Source organism: Rhinoderma darwinii, chromosome 11 (genome assembly GCF_050947455.1).
Source record: "Rhinoderma darwinii isolate aRhiDar2 chromosome 11, aRhiDar2.hap1, whole genome shotgun sequence".
Classification (NCBI taxonomy): Eukaryota; Metazoa; Chordata; class Amphibia; order Anura; family Rhinodermatidae; genus Rhinoderma; species Rhinoderma darwinii.
Window position 1 is genome coordinate 62475484 of NC_134697.1, and position 9374 is coordinate 62484857.

The 9374-nt window shown below is 37.7% G+C and overlaps 1 long non-coding RNA gene across 2 annotated transcripts; it reads right to left on the reverse strand.

The window, feature by feature from the left end:
- Positions 1-2337: 2337 nt before the first annotated feature.
- Positions 2338-8177, reverse strand: LOC142663910 (uncharacterized). Of its 2 annotated transcripts, none has more exons than XR_012851161.1 (4): positions 8065-8177; positions 7392-7537; positions 4705-4913; positions 2338-3314 (listed from the first exon to the last, which is right to left on the reverse strand). It is a non-coding gene; the product is annotated as an uncharacterized LOC142663910 (long non-coding RNA). The 2 variants fall into 2 exon arrangements; XR_012851160.1 differs by having other exon boundaries at positions 4705-5573.
- Between the last annotated feature and the right edge of the window lie 1197 nt (positions 8178-9374).

Below are 9374 nucleotides of genomic sequence, written 5' to 3' on the forward strand. Positions count from 1 at the left end.
AAGAATATAACCACTATAATACGGACAGCATACAGCTGGCTATACACAAGAAATGAACTACTATAATACAGCTGGCTATATACAAGTATATAACTTCTCTAATACTGCCTCCTATGTACAAGAATATAACTACTATTATACTGCTATGTACAAGAATATTACTACTATAATACTGCTCCTATATACAAGAATATAACTACTATAATACTGCCCCCTATGAACAAGAATATAAACTACTATAATACTGCCCCCCTATATACAAGAATAGAACTACTATAATACTGCCCGTATATACAAGAATATATCTACTATGATACTGCCCCCTATATACAAGAATATAACTACTATAATACTGCCCCCTATGTACAAGAATATTACTACTATAATACTGCTACTATATACAAGAATATAACTACTATAATACTGGCCCGTATGTACAAGAATATAACTACTATAATACTGCCCCCCTATGTACAAGAATATAACTACTATAATATTGCCTCCTATGTACAAGAATATAACTGCTATAATACTGCCCCCTATATACAAGAATATAACTACTATAATACTTCAAACTATGTACAAGAATATAACTACTATAATACTGCTACTGTATACAAGAATATAACTACTATAATACTGCCCCATATGTACAAGAATATAAGTACTATAATACTGCCCCCTATATACAAGAATATAACTACTATAATACTGCCCCCTATGTACAAGAATATAACTACTATAATACTCCTACTATATACAAGAATATAACTACTATTATGCTGCTCACAATGTGCAAGAATATAACTACTATAATACTGCCTCCTATATACAAGAATATAACAACTATAATACTGCCCCCTATGTACAAGAATATAACTACTATAATACTGCCCCCTATGTACAAGAATATAACTACTATTATGCTGCTCACAATGTGCAAGAATATAACTACTATTTTACTGCTCCTGTCACTATTTGTAATAATATAATAATATCTCTATACTGTTCACTATGTGAAAGAAAATCCTAGTAGACGGCATAAGCAAATGGTATCATTCAGTCATAGAAAAATTTGTAGCTGTTGTGCCTGTATACCTTTTTTTTTCTTCTTTTTTTTTAGGACAACATCAAGCAATCGGGAGACTGAAGTTCCTCGAGAAGACACCTCTGTTGGCCCCTCTATCCCTCAAATGTCTGTTCAAGATACTGTGGCTCCCCTACCAGAAACCTCTTTCTCCTTATAGCAAGATCGACTATCACTGCAAACTTTGATAATCGGGTTAAGGGAGAGAACTGGTAGGAGACGTCTAAGTGAATGGGAGGATCTCGCAAGGTATACGCGTGATGCCTTGCTGAGATTAGACGGACAGATGACTGACTTTAGGGAGGATATTTTATCTCTAATTCACCATTCAGAGGGGGCGGGAGCGACGAATTTCCCTACAACTAATCACCAGTTTGTCGGAACTCTTGTTCCTTGGATGGAGCAAATAACGCCCAAACAGACATTTAAGTGCCGGATGGCACTCAATCAAACTGTCTGGGATATCCTACACCACCCCACATACCAGTCCTATCCCTCCTCTCATTCCCGAGCTCACTCCCAAACCTTTACACCATTACATCCAATTCCACCTTCTCACTCTGAATCTACACCTTCTTCTCACTCCCTTTCCTCTGCTCGTTCCTCCTCTCCTCCTCCTCTTTTTCCTCTACCTACCTCTTTCCCCACACATTCCACACCTCATACTCAACAATTTCCATCTTTTTCTGATTCCTACACTCTTCAGAGCTCTCACTGAAGTACTCCTGTAGGATTTTCCAGGCAGCGTGACATTTTGCAGAGTGCCCTGATGGAAGGATCATCAGAAGATAGAGGGGTCGTCGGAGAGCGGCATGTGTCTACCTCCCCCCCAGCCCCAATATAGGCAGTTGCTATAATGTATATAGGCAGTTTCCTTATTGCATATCCTTAAATTTATACGAGACTGAAATTTAAAGTCATTTTTTTCATCTTGAAAAAAAGTTTGAATACAAAGACAAAGTCTTAATTAATTTTGAAGATATAAAGTTTAATTTGTTTTAAAAATAATTTATTGTTTGTGTGATTATTCAAAGAAAGTACATAACAAAAGAAAATTATTATGTTTCATTGTATTTAAAAAAAAAAAAGGGGGCTCTCAAGTTGCCAAAGTGTGCTGACATTCTGCCCACCAGGGAAACTTGAGACTTAACTCAGGGACGCAAGGAAATAGACAAAGGTTTACGATCCGTGTGCAACCCTGTGTCATCTCTTTGCCTGCTGCGCTGAGCCAGGCTAGTTAGGTAAGCCAAGTGTGCCGACATTCAGCACACTAGGCCTATCTAACTGGCCTGGCACAGCGCAGCAGGCAAAGAGACAAAGGTTTAGGATCAGTGTAATTCCTTGCTGACGGTTGCTGTTAATTTGAAAAATTTCAAAGAAAAAAATTGGATTAATGATTCATTGCACAAGTTCACAATATGACAAGAACATTTCTGTACGGTATGAGCCCTATACATATATTTTTTTTAAATAATCCTAAACAGATATAATAAAATAGTGATGAAAATATTTTAAATAAATCGGCTAAATTATATGGAGCTCACCTAGTACAGAAATTGAGAAAGACATATGCAACAAACCATTTTATTGAAAAAAAAAAGAGATCAAATCATGCATTCTTGCCAGTCAACCCGTCTTGCATTTGAGATAAAAAATTCTGCAAAATAGTCCTGCATATGGTTGACAGCCACAGTTGATTGAGGCCCAGATTGGTTGATGCTCCGCAAATCAGAGTCCATTGATTATGGGTCAACCAAAAATGGGCATCAGTCCCAGATAATGGCATTGGTGAAGGTAATTCAAAATCTGCAGAGTAGATTCCCCGGTCCATGGCAGAGTTCTTCAATACCCTGGAGTCATTTGTTCGGCCAAATTACCCAACATCCACAATGACAAATCGATAAATCGATAATCGGCATCCGCAATGGCCATAAGAATAATGAAAAAGGATTTATTGTAATTATAGTACCCTGAGCTAGTCCCTGGAGGCTTCTGTATCCGAATATGCTTTCCCATCACAGCACCAACACAGTTTGGGAATTGCGTCATCTCCAAAACCTTGTCTGTTATATCTTTCCATTGCTGGGTCGAGGGATGCAGAATATAGTCATCACGTAGTACATCCCACAAGGTTTGGCATATATCCAGCACTATGTATGAAATTGTAGATTTCCCAAGCCTGAATTGAAAATGAAGGGATGAGAAGTTTTCTCCTGTTGCCAGAAACCTAAAAAGGAAAAAGAAAATAAATGTAAAGATGATTAAAAATAATTAACCCCTTCCCGACATTTGATGTATCCATACGCCAAAGTCGGGTAGGGGAAGTATGGAGTGAACGATGCGGGTGTCGGCTGTTTAACTCGTTAAATGGCGCGGTCAATAGAGACTGCAGCATTCAAATCGTTAGAAAGAGGGGGGTGACCCTTTCTAACAGCTCATCGCGCTCCCTGCAACGCGGGGGGTGATGGTTGCTATGGCTGCCTGGGGGCCTAATGAAGTCCCCCAGGTCCGCCATCTGTGTGGCAGGGCTTAATAGTTGCCTGTCAGAATCACGATATACTGCAATACATTAGTATTGCAGTATATTGTGCAAGCGATCTAACGATCGCTGGTTGAAGTCCCCTAGGGGGACTAATAAAAAAAAGTATAAATTAGTTAAATAAAGTTTTTTTTGTGTGTAAAAAGAAATAAAAAATTAAAAGTAAAAAAAAAAAACCTTTTCCCATTTTCCCCCTAGAGTATAGTAAAAAAATAAATAAATAAACATAATTGGTATCGCTGCGTCCGTAAAAGTCTGAACTATTACAATATATCATTATTTAACCTGCACGGTGAACGCCGTAAAAAAAAATTGTAAACGCCAAAATCTCTATTTTTTGGTCACTTAATCTCCCACAAAAAATTAAATAAAAAGTGATAAAACCGTTGCAAGTACACCAAAATGGTATTATTAAAACCTACAGCTTATCCCGCAAAAAATATGCCTTCATACAACTTAATCAACGGAAAAATAAAAAATGTATGGCTCTCGGAATTTGGCGAAACAAAATACATTTTCTTTTACATTTACTTGTAAAAGTAGTAGAATATAGAAAAAAACTATATATATTTGGTATCGCCGTAGTCGTATTGACCCAGAGAATAAAGTTAACATGTTGTTTTAATTGCACAGTGAATTACGTAAAAATGGCGCGCAAAAAACCATGGAGGAATTTTTTTTTTAATTTTCTACCGCACAAATAATTTTTTCCTGTTTCCTAGTACATTATATGGCACAATAATAGGTGCTACGAAAAACTACAACTCGTCCCGCAAAAATCAAGCCCTCGTAGTACTATTTCAATGGAAAAATAAAGGTGTTATGGCTTTTGGAAGGTGGGGAGGAAAAAACGAAAATGAAAATCTGAAAAAGGGCTGCGGCGCGAAGGGGTTAAACTAAAAATAAAAACACAGTTGAAAGAATCCTACATCAAAATAGCAAGCTATTCTTTGTCTATGATATTAGATTACATTTTCTGCTTTATAAAATTTATTTTTGAAGATATACAGCCAAATAGCAGTGCACATAAACTCAACAAATTGACAATTTTAAAAAACATATTAAAATGTAAACTTACCGCAGCGTGACGATTAGACGCTCATCTGCTGGGATGCTCCTCTGGGAACCGGTATCTTCTCTCTGAATTCGTGGAGAAACACGCTGCAGGAGATGATGAAAACTTGACCCCAGTAGCAGATTAAGTAGACCATAGGCCCTGGGCTGTTACCCAAACTTGCGTCCCCCTTCTCCACCGCCACCCTGCCGCGCTGTATCTATTAACACCACCTTTTTGTGCAAGCATTAACAAATGGGTGTTACGATTCTCCTTGTCAAAGAGCTGTGTCCCTACATACTGACAGTATCACACTTTTTACCTTCCGTTGCATTCAGCCTGGCATCCGTCTGTCCATTTTTTTATTTTATTTCTATGGATCTGCTAAACGGATGGCACAACGCAGATGTGAACGAAGCCTTACATGAACTTTCATGGGCCTGTGTGTTTTAAAATACCAGCACATATTTTATGTCCCAGTCCTGCCCTGGCCCTGACACCCAGTCATCCCAAACACGTCATTGGACAATGAAAGTAAAATATGGCCAATAATTTACAGACCTAGAAGGTGAAACTTCTTCCTTCCTCTCAATATTTTCCAAAAATGTAATTATTCTTTTATTTGTGCCAGGAATATGGTGGGGAGGACGGGGGCGGGGGAAATGCACCCATATTGCACTTATCTGAAACAGACCAGTCATAATATTCCTACATATATATATTCCTTCATATAGATCTAATTAATTGGGGTTCCAGAGACTCTTACCTTTGCTTGAATTAGGTTAAAGGGGTCTTCCAGTAAAAAGAAATTGATGGCCTTTTCTCATATAGCATAGACATCTCGTGACAGAATATTACAAAATCATGTTTTTTTTCAAAGCTGATTATCTCGCCTTATATTGCAAGATATGTTGAGATATGAGGAAAGGTAAGGAAGGACACCTTATGTAAAACATTGTATAATAGAGCCTTTGAGTACAGGTTACATAAAAAATGAAAACAAAAAATAAAAACACATTTAACACCTTCCCGCACCAAACCATAAATTTGCAGTGTGGACGTTAAGTACTTCCTGCACAAAGCCATACATGTAGAGTGAGGAGATGATCTGGACACAGTGTACTACAAGCAGCGGGTGTCAGCTGTAATATACAGCTGACACCTAGCTGCAATGGCTGTGAATGGAAAAAAACTCCAGGCATTTAACCCATTAGATGTCAGGGTTAATATCAACATAATCCTAAGGTGTCGATCGGTTGCAATGGCAGGAAATGGCCTAACAAAGCAATCATAACAACCATATCTTAAAGCTTATACTGCACAGTAAGCAGCGTAAAAAAAAAATCCAAAAAAAGGATGGCAAAATGAACGTTTTTTTCAACCCCCCAAAAAATAAGTTAATCAATAAGCTGAACACACCAGAAAATGGTGCTATTAAAAATACAACTTGTCCCGCAGAAAAAAAACAATCCCCATACAGTAATGTAGACAGGAACGTGGTGATGAAAAAAAACAAAAATGGTGGTGATGAAAAAAAACAAAAATGCTGTGTCATGAAGGCCAAAAATAGGCCAGTCCTTTAGGCCGGGTTCACACGATCATGTTCAGTCCGTAAAATACAGACCATATGTTGGCCGCATTTACCGGACAGCACACACTTCAGGGAGCCGAGCTCCTAGCATCATAGCTATCTATTACGCTAGGAGTCCCTGCCCGCTGCAGGAAAACTGTCCCGTACTGAAAACATGATTACAGTACGGGACAGTTTTCCCGCAGTGAGGCAGGGACCTATTTTACGGAAGGAACATGCTCGTGTGAACCCGGTCTAAGGTGTTAAGATTACCTTTAACAGGTCAGGTAAGAAAAAGCTAAATAATTTCAGACTTCTGCATTTCTTACATGAATACATGCCAATTGGTGCTAGCTGGTGTACTATAATAAGATGTTGGACTAGTTCAAGATCTATTCAAGTATTATAAAATAATAGTTAAAATTTAGAGATCTTTCAATGTTTCCTGTTTTCGTTCCCAATTAGCCTCATAGAACTGATTCACCTTATAAAAGTTGCTGCTTGTTACAAGTGCAGAGTCTTCGTTATAAAAGGAATGTACAATAGCTTCTGTTGAATGAATCTGAATCATTGAATGGCAGTTTAACAAAACATATAAATGGCCTGAAAATCCCTCTCCAGACTCATAGTTATGGTGAGCATTAAATTAGGCATCAACGCAAGGCATTTGTTCGTTTTCAGTGGTGGGTTAAAAACAGATTGGTTCTTCCTATAATGTATGGTACTTTGTGTCAAAAGCTTTACAGTTATTCGTATTAATCACCATATATAGTGAAACCGTTAATCCAACATAGGTTTTTCCAAAATTTCCACTATTTTAAAATTCCAACCAAAATACTCTCCAATGGTTTTGAGTCTGCATATTTTAACATAATTAAGAAGGCATCCGGTAGTGGAAAATTGTTGTGGGTCTGTCCTCAAAATATGTAGCTGTTCAGATCATTGAAATTGTGCAACTGTATCTCTGAACTCATGGTCCTTTACGACTTTGGAAGTGAATAATTTTGAGTGTTTGTAGAGTTGTGACCTTATGGCAATGCAGAACTTTTGGTACTATGGAGTTGTGCACATCTAATGAAGTGGAAAATCTTATAATTTAGCTTTACACATCCTAGAAATTACCCTGCAGAAAAAAACATACCTCCGTGAGCAGGTTAAGGATGACGACAAAAGCTCCCTTAGACTCCACACCCCAGGTTAGCCTGCGTCAATCCAGTTGTAGTTAATGAGGATCACCAACGGTCTACACCAATGCTGTCTGTTCAAGTATCAGGAAGCAAGGGGCTACTTCGAGATTTAAGAATAGAGGGTATAGATGTTAGCTGGTCTTCGAAATCTCAACTTTTTTGTTAACTTACTAGATTGCACGAAGAGGAGCAGAAAGAAGGGTGTTAAACATACCTGAAAAATCAGACTACATATTGTTTGTTTGTAGTCTGTAACCATAGAGACACATATTAACTGTAGTTAGGATATTTTAAGCAAGACTATATGTAAAGTTTCTTAACTTTTATTTTAGGTGCAATAAAGCAACAGAATCTGCACATCCCTTTAAACATTGTGACTTATTGCTATGGCTTACTTTTTATAGCAACACTTCAGAGAATTAACTTATTTATTAATAATATGTCCATAAATTTATACACAGTAGTAGAATGCAAATTCGAATGAATAAAAACTCAGATGATGGTTACGTATAGAGAAAAGTTTTCTCAATGTCATATTTTTGTCTAAGAAACTTAAAGGGGTTGTCCCAAGTTGATAAATGGTGCTAGTTAGCTCCCCCATGTAAAAATAAGAAGAATTCTAATTACCTGTCCGTCGTCCAGCGATGTCGTTTTCTTGATATCGTTGATTGAAGTTGCGGTCGGTCCCTCTTTGTATCCTGCTCGTTGCCTAGGTTCCCGGCCACCGCTATTTACCTTTAGTGGTGGCCGCGCATGCGTAATGACATCCTCTGCGTCCGGAGCAGAGGATGTCATTTACTCATGAACGCGCATCTCGGCGCATCTCGGCGCATGCGCAGGAGATGCAAGGAGATGAAGTGGAAGGCACCCGTCGCGAGAAGTCTGCGCTCCGCTAAAGGTAAGTGTGTGTGTGTGTGTGTGTGTGTGTGTGTGTGTGTGTGTGTGTGTGTGTGTGTCTGTCTGTGTCTGTGTCTGTGTTTGTGTATATATGGGTGTGTTTGTGTATATGTGTGTGTGTTTATGTGTGAGTGTATATATGGGTGTATTTGTGTGTATATGTTTGTGTATATTTTTGTGTTTGTGTATATTTGTGTGTGTGTATATATGGGTGTGTTTGTGTATATGTTTGTGTGTGTGTGTGTTTTTGTATATGTGTGGGTTTGTGTATGTGTTTGTGTATATATGGGTGTGTTTGTGTACATATGTTTGTGTGTATATGTTTGTGTGTATATGTGTGTGTGCTTTTTTGGTGTGTTTATGTGTGTGTGTTTGTGTATATATGGGTGTGTTTGTGTATATGTGTGTGTGTGTGTATATATGGGTGTGTTTGTGTATATATGTATATGTTTGTGTATATGTGGGTTTGTTTGTGTACATGTGTTTGTGTATATGTTTGTGTGTATATGTGTGTTTGTGTATGTTTGTGTGTGTGTGTTTATGTGTGTGTGTGTTTGTGTATGTGGGTGTGTTTGTGCATATGTTTGTGTGTATATGTTTGTGTGTTTTTGTATATGTATATGTGTGTGTATATGTGTGTGTTTGTGTATATATGGGTGTGTTTGTGCATATGTGTATAGGTTTGTGTGTATATGTTTGTGTGTGTTTTTGTATACGTGTGTGTTTGTGTATATGTGTGTGTGTTTGTGTATATGTGTGTGTGTTTGTGTATATATGGGTGTGTTTGTGTACATGTGTGTGTGTACATGTGTATATGTGTGTGTGTATATGTGTGTGTGTATATGTGTGTGTGTATATGTGTGTGTGTGTATATGTGTGTGTGTGTATATGTGTTTATGTGTGTGTTTGTGTAATATATGGGTGTGTGTTTATATGTGTTTGTGTATATGTTTGTGTGTGGTTGTTTGTGTGTGTGTAGGTGAGTATAAGTATTGTTATTGTTCACATTGCTAACTTTTTTTTAATGTTGTTGCAGATTT